At 43.6% G+C, this 14,287-nt stretch overlaps 2 protein-coding genes across 4 annotated transcripts in view; one reads left to right on the top strand and one right to left on the bottom strand.

Moving 5' to 3' along the window:
* Positions 1–14,287, bottom strand: part of LOC126424785 (G patch domain-containing protein 2) — a 145,112-nt gene that overhangs the window by 117,257 nt on the left and 13,568 nt on the right. The gene's annotated exons all lie outside the window — the stretch shown is intronic.
* Positions 8,991–14,287, top strand: part of LOC126424786 (uncharacterized) — a 70,740-nt gene continuing 65,443 nt past the window's right edge. Inside the window, exon 1 of the mRNA XM_050087557.1 lies at positions 8,991–9,043. The gene's annotated coding sequence lies outside the window, so the exon portion shown is untranslated. The remainder of the gene's footprint in view (positions 9,044–14,287) is intronic.

Raw genomic sequence — 14,287 nt, 5'->3', positions numbered from 1 at the left:
TACTCCATCAGGACAACACTCCGAATATTTGCGCGGTACAGGATGTAGATGAAGTTGAAATGAGAGATACGATACTGCGTGAAGAGTTTGACAGAGCACTGAAAGACCTGAGTCGAAACAAGGCCCCCGGAGTAGACAACATTCCATTGGAACTACTGACTGCATTGGGAGAGCCAGTCCTGACAAAACTCTACCCTCTGGTGAGCAAGATGTATGAGACAGGCGAAATGCCCTCAGACTTCTAGAAGAATATAATAATTCCAATCCCAAAGAAAGCAGGTGTTGACAGATGTGAAAATTACCGAACTATCAGTTTAATAAGTCACAGCTGCAAAATACTGACCCGAATTCTTTACAGACGAATGGAAAAAGTGGTAGAAGCGGACCTCGGGGAAGATCAGTTTGGATTCCGTAGAAATGTTGGAACACGTGAGGCAATACTAACCTTCCGACTTATCTTAGAAGAAAGATTAAGGAAAGGCAAACCTACGTTTCTAGCATTTGTAGACTTAGAGAAAGCTTTTGACAATGTTGACTGGAATACTCTCTTTCAAATTCTAAAGGTGGCAGGGGTGAAATACAGAGAGCGAAAGGCTATTTACAATTTGTACAGAAACCAGATGACAGTTACAAGAGTCGAGGGGCATGAAAGGGAAGCAGTGGTTGGGAAGGGAGTGAGACAGGGTTGTAGCCTCTCCCCGATGTTATTCAATCTGTATATTGAGCAGGCAGTAAAGGAAACAAAAGAAAAATTCGGAGAAGGTATTAAAACCCATGAAGAAAAAATAAAAACGTTGAGGTTCGCCGATGACATTGTAATTCTGTCAGAGACAGCAAAGGACTTGGAAGAGCAGTTGAACGGAATGGACAGTGTCTTGAAAGGAGGATATAAGATGAACATCAACAAAAGCAAAACGAGGATAATGGAATGTAGTCAAATTAAGTCGGGTAATGCTGAGAAAATTAGATTAGGAAATGAGACACTTAAAGTAGTAAATGAGTTTTGCTATTTTGGGAGCAAAATAACTGATGATGGTCGAAGTAGAGAGGATGTAAAATGTAGACTGGTAATGGCAAGGAAAGCGTTTCTGAAGAAGAGAAATTTGTTAACATCGAGTATAGATTTAATTGTCAGGAAGTCGTTTCTGAAAGTATTTGTATGGAGTGTAGCCATTGTATGGAAGTGAAACATGGACGATAAATATGTTGGACAAGAAGAGAATAGAAGCTTTCGAAATGTGGTGCTACAGAAGAATGCTGAAGATTAGATGGGTAGATCACATAACTAATGAGGAGGTATTGAATAGAATTGGGGAGAAGAGGAGTCTGTGGCACAACTTGACTAGAAGAAGGGACCGGTTGGTAGGACATGTTCTGAGACATCAAGGGATCACAAATTTATCATTGGAGGGCAGCGTGGAGGGTAAAAATCGTAGAGGGAGACCAAGAGATGAATACACTGATTCAGAAGGATGTAGGTTGCAGTAGGTACTGGGAGATGAAGAAGCTTGCACAGGGTGAGTAGCATGGAGAGCTGCATCAAACCAGTCTCAGGACTGAAAACAACAACAACAACAACAACAACACAGGGCTGAAACTGCTTTAACACCCTCCTTACAGCCCAGACGTTGCTCCTTGTGACTTTGCTATGTTCCCGCATGTGAAAATGAAGCTGAAAGGAGTGCAGTTTTCAAATGATGAGGGCCTCCTGATGGCTTGGGACAATGGGCGTGCCTTACTCCCTACAGGAACTTGGGAGAACTGGTTTAGGGATTGGTTTCGGAGGACGGAGAGGTGTATTCATTGTGGCGAAAAAAACTAAATAAATAAAGCTGTATTGCTAAACTTTCCTTGTACTTGAGAATAATAAGAGAAGCCACCGCCGGGTAATTTTGTAGAGGTAATCCAGTTGTGCAAGCGCGCGTGTCACTCTACATTTACGTGCCGCAAACTAACTTCTCGATACTGCTGTACACCGACTTACGTAAGTTTGTTTCATTTACAATCATTAAAATTTCTCTAGTCGTCATCGTTTTATTTGCGCCGCACAAATCACTGTCGACAGACTCTGCGTGTACGGGAAAGCAATCCAATTTGACATAAATGTCAGAAGGTTTATGAAGTCTTTGTTTGGGGTCGCAATTTAAAAAATGGCTGTCCTACCTGCACCTTATGTTCTGGTGACGCCCCAAGACCATAGGTTTACTACAGAACTCTGGCCTGTTGACGAAGGTACGAGTATACGGAATATGTTCCCAGGTATGTGAGTGGCTCTAAGACTCCTTAAGTAACAGATTCCAGTATGTTGTTCTTGACGGTGAGTGTTCATTAGAGACAAGGGCACCGTCAATAATGCCCCAGGGAAGACACATACTGGACACTCACTATTACCGCTCGAGCTACAGTTATTCTCTCTATGTATACAAACGATGTGGACTGCAATCCGCGGTTGTTTTCTGATGACGCTGTGTTTCACTGGAAGGTGTCCGACGTGACTAACTGTACGAGGGTACGAGATGAATTAGGCAAAATTTTTAACTGGTGTGATGAATAGCAGCTAACACAAAATGTAGAAAAATGTATGTTAATGCGGATGGGCAGGAAAAACAGAAGTCTAGTGTTCGGATACAGCATCAGTAGTGTACTGGTTGATACAGTCATGAAGTTTAAATAGCTGGGCGTAACGTTGCAAAGCGATATGAAATGGAACGAGCATGGAGGATTGTAGTAGGGAAACCGAATGGTTGACTTCAGTTTATTGAGACAATTTTGGGCGAATGTGGTTCATCTATAAAGAAGACACATATTGGGCATTATAACCTATTCTTGAGTACCGCTCGAGTGTTTGGGATCCACACCAAGTCAGATTAAAGGAAGACGTTGAAACAATCCACAGGCGGGCTCCTAGATCATTTACTGGTGTGCTCGAACAATACACAATTATTAGGGAGATGCTTGGGGAAGTCAAACGCGAATCCTGGAGGGAAAGCGGAATTCTTTTCGGCAAACACTGTTGAGAAAATTTAGAAAACCGGCATTTGAAGCTGACTGCCGAACGATTCTATTGCCGCCAACATACATTGCGCGTAAGGACCACGAAGATAAGAGTGGAGGAATCGGGGCTTACACTGAGGCGTACGGACAGTCGTTTTTCCCTCATTCTGTCTGCGAGTGGAAGAGGAAAGGACACTACTACCAGTGGTACAGCGTACCCTCCGCCACGCACCGTACAGTGGTTTGCAGAGTATGTGTGCAGATGTAGAAGCTGCTTTTACATCTAATGATTTCAGGGCGTTAAGAACCAAGTGTTGATTTATATGTCCTGGGAAGCTCTGAATCCAGCCAAGCCTGGTGCGATTTTCAACAGACCTGTACCGTAAGAAGCATTTGATTCCTTAGTATATTAACGTGATTACGAATATTGGCGCTTAAAATAATGCCATTGCAATGTCGATCAAACCGCCTAAAATGTGCGATGTCCGCAGATCGTGGTCGTGCGGTAGCCTTCTCGCTTCCCACGCCCGGGTTCCCGGGTTCGATTCCCGGCGGGGTCAGGGATTTTCTCTGCCTCGTGATGACTGGGTGTTGTGTGATGTCCTTAGGTTAGTTAGGTTCTAGAGGACTGATAACCATAGATGTTAAGTCCCATAAGAAGAAAAAAAAAAGTGCCATACTGACAATCCATATTGCCTGCAATAAACACGGGCACGTTCCCTGCTGTAAAATCAGTCTTGCCCCGAGGAAGGCCGGTGTAATTCGATCGAAACGTTGGTTTTATCGTTTATACCAGGGCCGTTTAATAAGTAATGCAATACTTTTTCTAAAAACAGGTTGGTTGCATTCCGATACACCATATTATTCCCCCATTCTTTTGGCTACAAAACCCTGGTTTATAATACAGTCTCCGTTCAATTCGACAGCCTTACGCCACCTTACTGAGTGGGCCTGTATACCCGCATGGTACCTCCCCAGTAGGCAACATCGGAGCCAAAGTCTTGCTGCATGAATAAACTCCCTACCATCCACGTATTGATTCCCGCTGAGTGCATGCCCCATTGGGGCAAACAGATGGAAGTCGGAAGGCGCGAGATCCAGGTTGTAGGGTGGATGAAGAATAGTCCAATGAAGTTTTGTGAGCTCCTCTAGGGTGGGCAGACTTGAGGGATGTCTTACGCGGCCATCGAGAAGAAGTTCGTTTGCATTTTCCTCTGTCCCAGCTGTGTGCGTCCGGTTAGCACGCGTGGGATCGGACAGGTTGGCCGACGTTGTTGCGATGCTGGCACGCCTAGCCCAACGACTCGCCGCGCTTTTGTTCACTGCCAGAAGAAATTCAATGCCAGCTCTCTGCCTGGAACGCGTTTTTATAAATCTCCGATATAAGTGCATGAAGGTTTGTGAGGCCCGTATAGAATGCTAACGAAAGTCGATAGCAGTTCCCGCTGTCGTCGATACTGCGCGTGACAAAATTACGCGACGTTTGCCGGAAATGTTGTGAAATGGAGAGTTACCCGTTGGTATTCCGGTTACTATGGATCCATTTATCGATTGTCATTTTTTATTCGAAGTTCGCTGTTGCTATAAGACTTTACATATTGTTATTTGGAGATAGTGAGTGGAGCTGTGGACGCTACAAAATGGAGCGCTAAGTGGAGAAATGGGAAAGTTTCCGACATTCTCTTCTGTTTGAGGTCAATAGTGCGGTGACAGCTGCGGAGATAACCAGAAACATTTGTGCCATGAGTGGGCAAGATAATGCTTTTCTCATTATGAGGAGGATCGTTTTAGCATTAGTGACTCTCCACGATCGGGAAGATGAAGCTCGTTTAAACGCAGCAATCCACCATGATCAGCGTCAGTGTAGTCGAGAACTGGCAAATGTGACGAACTGTGATCATTCCACCATCGTGCGACATTAGCGTCCAATGTGGAAGGTTCGAGAATCGGGTGTTTGAATACCGCATGCTGTAAGCCGAAATCACAAAAATCAGCGGATGGCCATACGTGCAACTCCGCCTGCTCATCATCAATAGGCTCCCTGTGTGGCACTCTCCAACAGGTCAAACAAACCTGTGGCCATTCGTGCTGCCCTCCACTGTATACGTCCGATGTTCCCCACTGTTCTATCTGCTGCATGTCCCACACACTTGACCAATATTATAAGATAAAACGACGAAGTGATTTGAAAGCACTCCCCTTTCTAGACCGACTCCATTTTGATAGTAACCTGCCGATGAATCAAAGTCTGCCATATGAATAACCTACGATTGGGGCTAAGTGATCGTCCCATTTCATTTCATATCTCAGTTATTTATTGCACTCCACTCAGGAATTTCTAGTAGCTGACGTATTCCATTTGCGACTCACTCACACTGAAGGCATGGAATACAACAATTTTCCTTTCTTCTGTACAGATGTGACTATTTTTGGGCGGCCTTTTTTGCGGCCGTATTTCATCACACGCAACTTCAGAACCTGCAAAAGTTTTATACGATTAATAGTTAACCTGAAAATAGGCCTCTAATAAAGCAAAAATAGGATAATGGAATGTGGTCGAATTAAATCAGGTGACGCTGATGGAATCAGATTAGGAAATGAGACACTTACAGTAGTAAATGAGTTTTCCTATTTGGGGAGGAAAATAACTGATGATGGTTGAAGTATAGAGGATACAAAAAGTAGACTGGCAACGGCAAGGAAAGCGTTTCTGAAGAAGAGAAATTTGTTAACATCGGGTATCGATTTAAGTGTCAGGAAGTCTTTTCTGACAGTATTTGGAGTGTAGCCATGTATGGAAGTGAAACATGGACAATAATAGTATAGACAAGAAGAGAATAGAAGCATTCGAAATGGGGTGTTACAGAAGAATGCTGAAGATTTGATAGGTACATCACGTAACTAAGGTGGTACTGACGAGAATTGGTGAGAAAAAGGAATTTGTGGCACAACCTCACTAGAAGAGGGATCGGCTGGGTAGGATATATTCTGGTGCATCAAGGGCTCATGAATTTAGTATTGGAGGACAGTGTGGAGGGTAAAAATCATAGATGGAAACCAAGAGATGAATACGCTAAGCAGTTCCAGATGGATGTAGGTTGCAATAGTTACTTGGATATGAAGAAGCTTGCACAGGATTGAGCAGCATGGAGAGCTACATCAAACCAGTATCTGGACTGAAGGCACCACCACCACCACCACCACCACCACCACCACCAACAACAACAACAACAACAAATAGGCCAATAGAGCCATCTCAGGCTGAGCAAAAAGTTCGCTACTGGTACTGGCGAGGAATAATAATATGTTTCTAAAATATGTCACGAATTCAGTATTTGGTAGCGACTAAAAAGTATTTAAAATCTGTTGAAAGGACGTCAAGCGTCCACTTGTGGCCGTCAACAATTCTATCTTTGATACAGCAATTTCGGTGTATACGCAAATATCAACCGCACGTAACTGTTGCCATGTTACGGTACAGGCAACGAGTATTTGAATTTGATCGCACTTTTCATACATGACATCATGAGTGCCATGGAGCAAAGTAATCAACTAGATGCAGTATTTCTTGGTTCCCGAAAAGCATCTTACTCAGTATCACACCTGCCCTTACTATAGAAAGTACGGTCATGTAGGGCATCAAGTGAAATTTGTGACTGGACTGAGGATTTATTGGTAGGGAGGGCGCAGCAAGGTATCTTTGATGCAGAGACATCGAGAGATGTAGGAGTTACTTCATGTGTGACCCAGAGAAACGTGATCGAACCCTTGCTGTTCATGTTATATGTTAATGACTTTCCAGGCAGTGTTAGTAGTTATATAAGACTTTTTTCGCACGATACGATGATACAGGGCGACGAACTGTCTGAGAAAGCTGCACAAATATTCAGTCGGGCCTTGGTAAGATTTCAAAGTGATATAAATGGGGCAACTTGCTTCAAAAATTCAGAAGAGTAAAACTGCGCACTTCACAAAACGAAAAAACGTCGTATCCTATGATTATGCAGCAGAAGCTCGATTGTCCGACCTTCGATTAACCGACTGCTCAGATTATTCGACCATCCGTGTGCGCTCCGCACCGAACAGCGTGCCAACACTATCGATCGATTTTACTCAAGAAACCTACCATACCGCGGGGCTGTATTGCTGATAAGCCCCAAGGCACCCCTCTAATTCTGAACTTCTACAAGGTGACAAAAAAGCTATGTTTTTCGCCCCGACCCCCTTGCCCCCAACCAATGGACAAGCGTGTTATTAGTTGGTTAAAACGACGTTACAGACGGAAATATGTCAGCTTTGCTACAGAAAACAATGAAACGCCTCAACACGAAAGACCCTCAAGAAAACTATTCTACAAAAAATCGTCGCAGGAGGTTCGCCCGAGTATTAACCAAGAGCAAGAACTTCCAGAAACTAATGAACAAGACATTGATTGACATTTAATAACTGTTTAGTAAACTCTTCAGAATGATGTAAAGCCTGCCGATGTAGAGGAATGGTTACCGCAAGTTGACTTTGCTGCTGTTATGGATCTGGTCATCGATCTTGTTTTACAATAGTAAAATGTTGAGCAAGAGAGGTCAGATGACGAAAAACGCGTATAAGACGCAAAAAGCAGCCACTCTGCAGCAAAGGATGCGTTCGAAACTGTCCTCAAAAGTTTGGAATAGGACCCAACCGCTATAACTTTGGACATGTTGTGTGCAAAGAATTGGAGTGATCCAGCCACAAAATCAGGTTTAAGAAATCAAAACAAAAATTTTTTGCACATTTTCTTAAACAGACTTTCAATGTCTACAATTTTCTGTTTTACTTTCTCTTTGTTAGAAACATAATTTTTTTCTTAATTTTGATTCACTTCATCATTTTGAGCCCTACAAATGACATGGTTCCTTCTTCTCTGATTATCCGACCTTTACAGCGTTCCGACAATCCACTGTTCCCTAAACTGACTGTTAATCGTTGTTCTGCTGTAATGAGTCACAGTTGGAATCGGTCAACTTATACAAACAGCTATGCGTGATACTGCGTGGGGACTGGAACGATCACATAGCCTCAGTCGTAGTTGGTTCGGGTGGCAGACTTCGGTTTATTGGTAGATCACTGGAGAAATGCAACCAGTCTACAAAGGAGATTGCTTACAAATCACTCGTACGGCCCGTCGTAGAATATTGCTGAAGTATGTGGGATCCGTATACAGAGAACGACAGCAATAACTGTCACGAATTTATTTGATCCATGGGAGAGCGTCGCTGAGGCGATGAGGAAACTGAACTGGCACGCTTAAAGATACACGCCAATTATCCAGAGAGAGCCTACTCACAAGGGTTCAACAAGTGACTTTAAATATTGGCTCTAGGAATATACTACAAGCTCCTATTATCGCTCACGTGGGGATCGCGAGAGCAGCGCACACGGAGGCATTTACCCATTCTTCCCGCACTCCATACATGAATGAGATGGGAAGGAGCCCTAATAACTGGTGCAGTTGGCCGTACCCTCTCTGTGCGCACTTCACACTGGTTTGCAGACTATGGATGTCGTTTGAGATGAGTAGCATGAAAGCTGAACTTCAGTAGCAAACCACTGATAGGCAGAAACTGAATACGCCACCATTTAAACAATTTATAATTTACTCTGACTATGGACTAATTTTTCGAAAATTCATAATTAAAAAAAAAACTAGATCACGGATGCGGAAACAAGTCAGTGAAGTGCGTGTATCGTGAAGTAATTGGGTTTAGCGTGTTCAGTTCCTGGGCTTGGACCGTTCGCGACACGTTGGGCAACACCTGGTTCCCTCACGACCGTTAAAAACTTGACTACGAGACGCCGTCTGCGAACATCGCAGCTCGCCGCTGGATGCAGGGGCTGAGCGGACAAAGAAGCGTGGGGTGGGGGTAGAAGGGGCCAGTAACCGGCATCCAAACACGGGGAGCACGCACCATTCTGCTATCAGAGCTTCCGAATTTCGCAGACGGTGACATGTATGTGAATGTAACCGAAGCGAGGTCACTACAACCACCTTTCTTCACTGACTAATGTAAAGGTACGACATCTTACAAAATTTTGTCGTAGACAAGACTTCGCCGCAGCTGCCGTGCGTGTGCGTGCGCGTGTGTGTGTGTGTGTGTGTGTGTGTGTGTGTGTGTGTTGACTATCATTGCACATTTGTAGTGACAGAACAGGTAAAAATCCAGTGATTTCGGGTGCAGTAAATGACAGGCGAACTAGCACAAGGGTGGAAAATACATTAAGAATAATAATATGCAGGCGCTTCTGTACATGTTCACCTGTCACTTCCTGTGAACACACGCAGAATTCTGATAACTTGTCAGTTCGAGTAAACAAACCACGCTCCAACCATACGGTTACTCTCGTTTATTCCTGAGAAGGTGAGGACTGGACTGCCCAACCCCAACCCCCCCCTCTCCCAATTTAATTTTTTTTATAGATAATCTGTGATGTATGTACGACGTAACTTGCGACCCCTGTCGGAGTTATGTCACTTATATATTACATGCTTGCTGAATTTATCTGTTTCGGCTATTTATAAAGAAAAAAAAAGACAAATATAAATCAATTGTTGTCTACAACGGACTGCTCATGCACCTGATGCTTGATTTGTAAAAATACGGGTGCCGATACTGTAACCTTCCCGGGGCAGGGATTGAAAATTAGTCTTCTTAAAACGTTATTTTAGCGCTTTTCTGCGCGTAGCGTCAAATCCATCACTGCATAAACCAGTCACAACAGCAGGGTTCACAATTTTGTGATACTGGACGTATATTACAGCGGAATATTCATTTTGCATTCACATTTATTTGTTGGCTTCATAAAATCATAAACTGTCACCTTCTAACCTAATTCAGATGTAGATCCACACGAGGTTTCATAAACTGTGCTTCGAAAAACACCAGGTTCCGCAGGAAGAGAATAAATGCTCCGCAAAAAACTATTAATAAAATGTTTTTCTTCAATATGACGATACTATTTTTTTATATAATTTTATTGTGTTATTAGTTGTGACCCAAAACTGAAGCTATAACTGAGTGAAACAAATTTTTCTCGTTTTTTACATTTCATTAACCTTCAAAATAAATAATGTGTTCAGTTAAAGTACCAGGATCTCAAAGAGTTCCATTGGAGGAAATGTCTGGGAACCCCTGGTCTGCATCACAGATCATCCATGCAGGTTTTAGCTGTGGTAGTGTTGGTAGATGAAATCAAACACTGGAACGTACAGGGCTGGAGAAACACAATATGGAAAGGATAGAGTGCTACTCACAACACAGGACGGGTCACTGACATCTCCAGGTACTGAGGCCCAACTGCCAATGCTGGAATGACACTGGCCATATAGAGTGAGTGTGTGTGTGTGTGTGTGTGTGTGTGTGTGTGTGTGTGTGTGTGGGGGGGGGGGGGGGGGGGGGGATGGGGGGGCGGGGTTCAAATTCATGACCATCGTACACATAGGAAAATTAGAATTGCTACAGGGTGTCACTAATGGCTGAAGGAAAAGCAACTGTATTCGCACACCAATTTCTTAACAGAACTAAAAGTTGTTCCTACATGCCATAATAATTTGCAAATGGACGATGGTACATTTTATTTGATGCTTCTATTGCTATTTTCTCCCCTGGTCAAGAAGAAAGAAAAGGTCCTACTGTTATGACACTAATCATCTCACCCACTTCACAGACCATAAAAAATAACTAAAACTTAATTCTTTCTTGCGACTGGAAGATGTTATAAAGACTTCAGATTTCCTACAAAATCACCGTCCAATAAATGGTTCTAATACTATTACTGAGCGATGTAGTACAGTCATTGGCATGCATAACCCTAATTCGGGAGGTCTGTCCAGCCATCTACATTTGTATTTTTGTAATTTTCTTAAGTCACTCAAGGCGAATGCCAGAACAATTCCTTTGGAAAGGAGATGTCGGATTTCTTCCCCTCGCATATGAGTTTTTGATCCACCAGTCACAACATCCTTGTGACCAGGACATTAAAATCTCTTCTCTTCCTGTTCTTCCCCAGTATTGTTTATTTCGGAAATCACAGTCCATTTGTCAGCAGCCAAGTTCTATTTCTTTCAGTTTTTCTGTAAATTTTTCATACAGTCCCATTCAGTTCTCCTAGCAATTGAGATAATTTCTGCAATTATCTTGGCACAGGTAAGGTTTATTGCAGTGCAATTTCAAATAATTAATTTTTGTGCATGTTTTTCTGTTGAACACATGTAATCTCATGTTTTTGTAAGCATAAATTTATTCTGTCTGTAGCACAATAGTTGCTCAGTGAACAGCCAGCTATACAGCTCATTAAAACACCAGCGTCAGAAGGTTAGCATGCAGCATATCTAGGATTCTATCTGCTTTTATAGTTTACTTCTTCAGTTAGTCTTGCTATGATGTGTGGACGCTGTATACGGATGCAGCCATGCGGTTTGCTAACAGCTGAATGCATTTTTGGCTGTGGTCAGTCACCTTCAGCCTACTGTCTCCGGATGCAGTGGTAGTGGAGAATCTGGCTCGTCATGGGGGACACATTAGGTGTAACTTGTTTTGCCCACATGCGCTGCTTCTGAGGCACCTCCTAGTATACCCGATACAGTGGATCCGTCCTCACAGCAGAGTGACTGGCAGGTAGTAATGCGTTCGTGTTGCTCGAAGCTGAGGACCAATATGGAGACTGGCCACTAGGCCTTGTCCATTCACCTTGTGAGTGGTCAGGTGGACACTCCTTAAACAGAGTTTGAGCAGGTACATGGGGGGGGGGGGGGGGGGGGGTGCGTTATGGGGCCCCTTAAGCAGATAGCGTTCAGGGTGGAAGGAAAGCCAATGTTCAATGAGTACATCTGCCGGGGGGCCTCATTCGAGATGTGGATGCAGCCCTGCCTGCGGCTACTGGGCATGCAGGCTGCAGTTGTCTGCAAGTTGTGGCTCATGTCAGCACCGATGGAGCCTGTCACATGGGTTCTGAGGTCCTCCTCAGTTCATACACGTGGCTGGCAGAGGTGGTAAAGATCACTGACCTCACTTGCTGGGTGCAAGCAGCACTCTCAATTTGCATTGTTGTTCCCAGAGTGAATCAGGGTCCTTTGGTTTGGAGCCGAGTGGAGGGTCTCAAAGAAAGACTTCGTCGACTCTGTGACTGTCTTGGCTGCATACTTTTAGACCTGCATTATGATGCGGGGATTTGTAGGACTTCTCTTGATAGGTCAGGGGTGTATTACCCAAAGGAAGCAACTACTCGGGTAGCAGAGTATGTGTCTAGTGCACACGAGGGCTTTTTAGACTAGACAGTAGTTTGATATGCGGTGATGAACACTCACCAGTCAATACAATATGCAGCAAGGGAAGTCACTGCGTGTTCAGAGTAAAGACACGCTGACTGTCAACATTTTATCAGTAACCGTCTAAGTAGTCATAATAAAGTTAACAAATTTGCTGCCCTGAAGGAAAGTTCTCATACTCAAATTATTTTTAGGACTGAGCGCTGGCTGAGACGCAAAGTAGAAAGCTTCGAGATATTTACTGACAAGGGAGCCTCCCCATCGCACCCCCCCCCCCCCTCAGATTTAGTTATAAGTTGGCACAGTGGATAGGCCTTGAAAAACTGAACACAGATCAATCGAGATAACAGCAAGAAGATGTGTGGAACCGTGAAAAAAATAAGCAAAATATACAAACTGAGTAGTCCATGCACAAGATAAGCCACATCAAGGAAAGTGTCAGCACAGGAGCGCTGTGATCCCGTGGTTAGCGTGAGTAGCTGCAGAACGAGAGGTCCTTGGTTCAAGTCTTCCCTCGACTGAAAATTTTACTTTCTTTATTTTCGCAAAGTTATGATCTGTCCGTTCGTTCATTGACGTCTCTGTTCACTGCAATAAGTTTAGTGTCTCTGTTTTGCGACCACACCGCAAAATCGTGCGATTAGTAGACGAAAGGACGTGCCTCTCCAATGGGAACCGAAAACATTTAATCGCAAAGTCATAGGTCAACCGATTCCTCCACAGGAAAACACGTCTGATATATTCTATACGACACTGGTGACGGCATGTGCGTCACATGACAGGAATATGTTGTCGACCCACGTAACTTGTACACTTAGCGAATGGGTAAAAAGATCCTTCTACCTTGCCCGATTTAGGTTTTCTTGTGGATGTGATAATCAGTCGCAAAAAAGTGATGAAAACATAAGAGTTTGTCACATAAACTGAAAATAAAAAATTAAACTTTTCACTTGAGGGAACACTTGAACCTAGGATCTCTCATTCCGTAGCTGCTCTCGCTAACCACGGGACCACGGCGCTCCTTGACTCCCAGTGTCCTTGATGTTGCCTATCTTTGCATGGACTACTCAGTTTGTATATTTTAGTAATCTTTTTCATAGTTCCACACAACTTCTTCCTGTTTTCTCGATTGATCTGTGTTCAGTTTTTCAAGGCCTATCCACTGTGCCAACTTATAACTAAATCTGAGGGGGGGGGGGGGGGGGGGGGGTGCGATGGCGAGGTTCCCTTGTGAGTCAAGGAACATAAGTCACAAAGACAGATTATAGATCATAGCAGCGGAGTGTTCATTACAGCTGACAAAAATATTGTCTCTAGTGAGGGCAAAGTTGAGTGTGACAGTGAAGTTATCTGATCACGTGTAACAGGTGTAGGTGAAACCAAGTTAACTGTTGGATGCTTTTACTAGTCATCCAATTCAGCTGTGACGGTTCTAGAGTCATTCAAAGAAAGTTTATGGTCAGTAGCACGTAAATAATCAGATCATGCAATACTAGTTGGAGGCAACCTTAATCTACCGAGTATTGACTGGGATGGCTATGGATTCATTACGGGGGGTACAGACAGACGACAGTCGTGTGAAATACTTTTGAACACATTCTCTGAGAACTGTCTTGGGCAGCGAGCTCGGCAGCCCACATGCGGCAGAAATATCTTAGACCTTACAGCTACAAACAGACTGCACCTTATCAACAATGTCTGTATATAAACGAGGATTTGCAATCATGATATCATTATAGCGGCTACTGTTCCGAAAGTTAATAAATCAGTCAAGAAGGATAGAACAGATAAGCAATTGTTAGCATCTCACTTAGACAGTGCACTGACATCACTTAGTTCCAATAAGATGGATGCAAAGGAATTATAGGCAAATTTAAGTAGACTGTAAATCGTGGTCTGAAGTCGTGCCTAGTAAGTGGTTAAAAGACAGGGAAGACCCACCATGGTTTAATAACCAAATTCTGAAGATCCTGAGGGTTGGTTGGTTGGTTT

Source organism: Schistocerca serialis, chromosome 10, assembly GCF_023864345.2.
Source record: "Schistocerca serialis cubense isolate TAMUIC-IGC-003099 chromosome 10, iqSchSeri2.2, whole genome shotgun sequence".
NCBI lineage: Eukaryota > Metazoa > Arthropoda > Insecta > Orthoptera > Acrididae > Schistocerca > Schistocerca serialis.
This window is presented reverse-complemented; position numbering and strand designations above follow the sequence as displayed.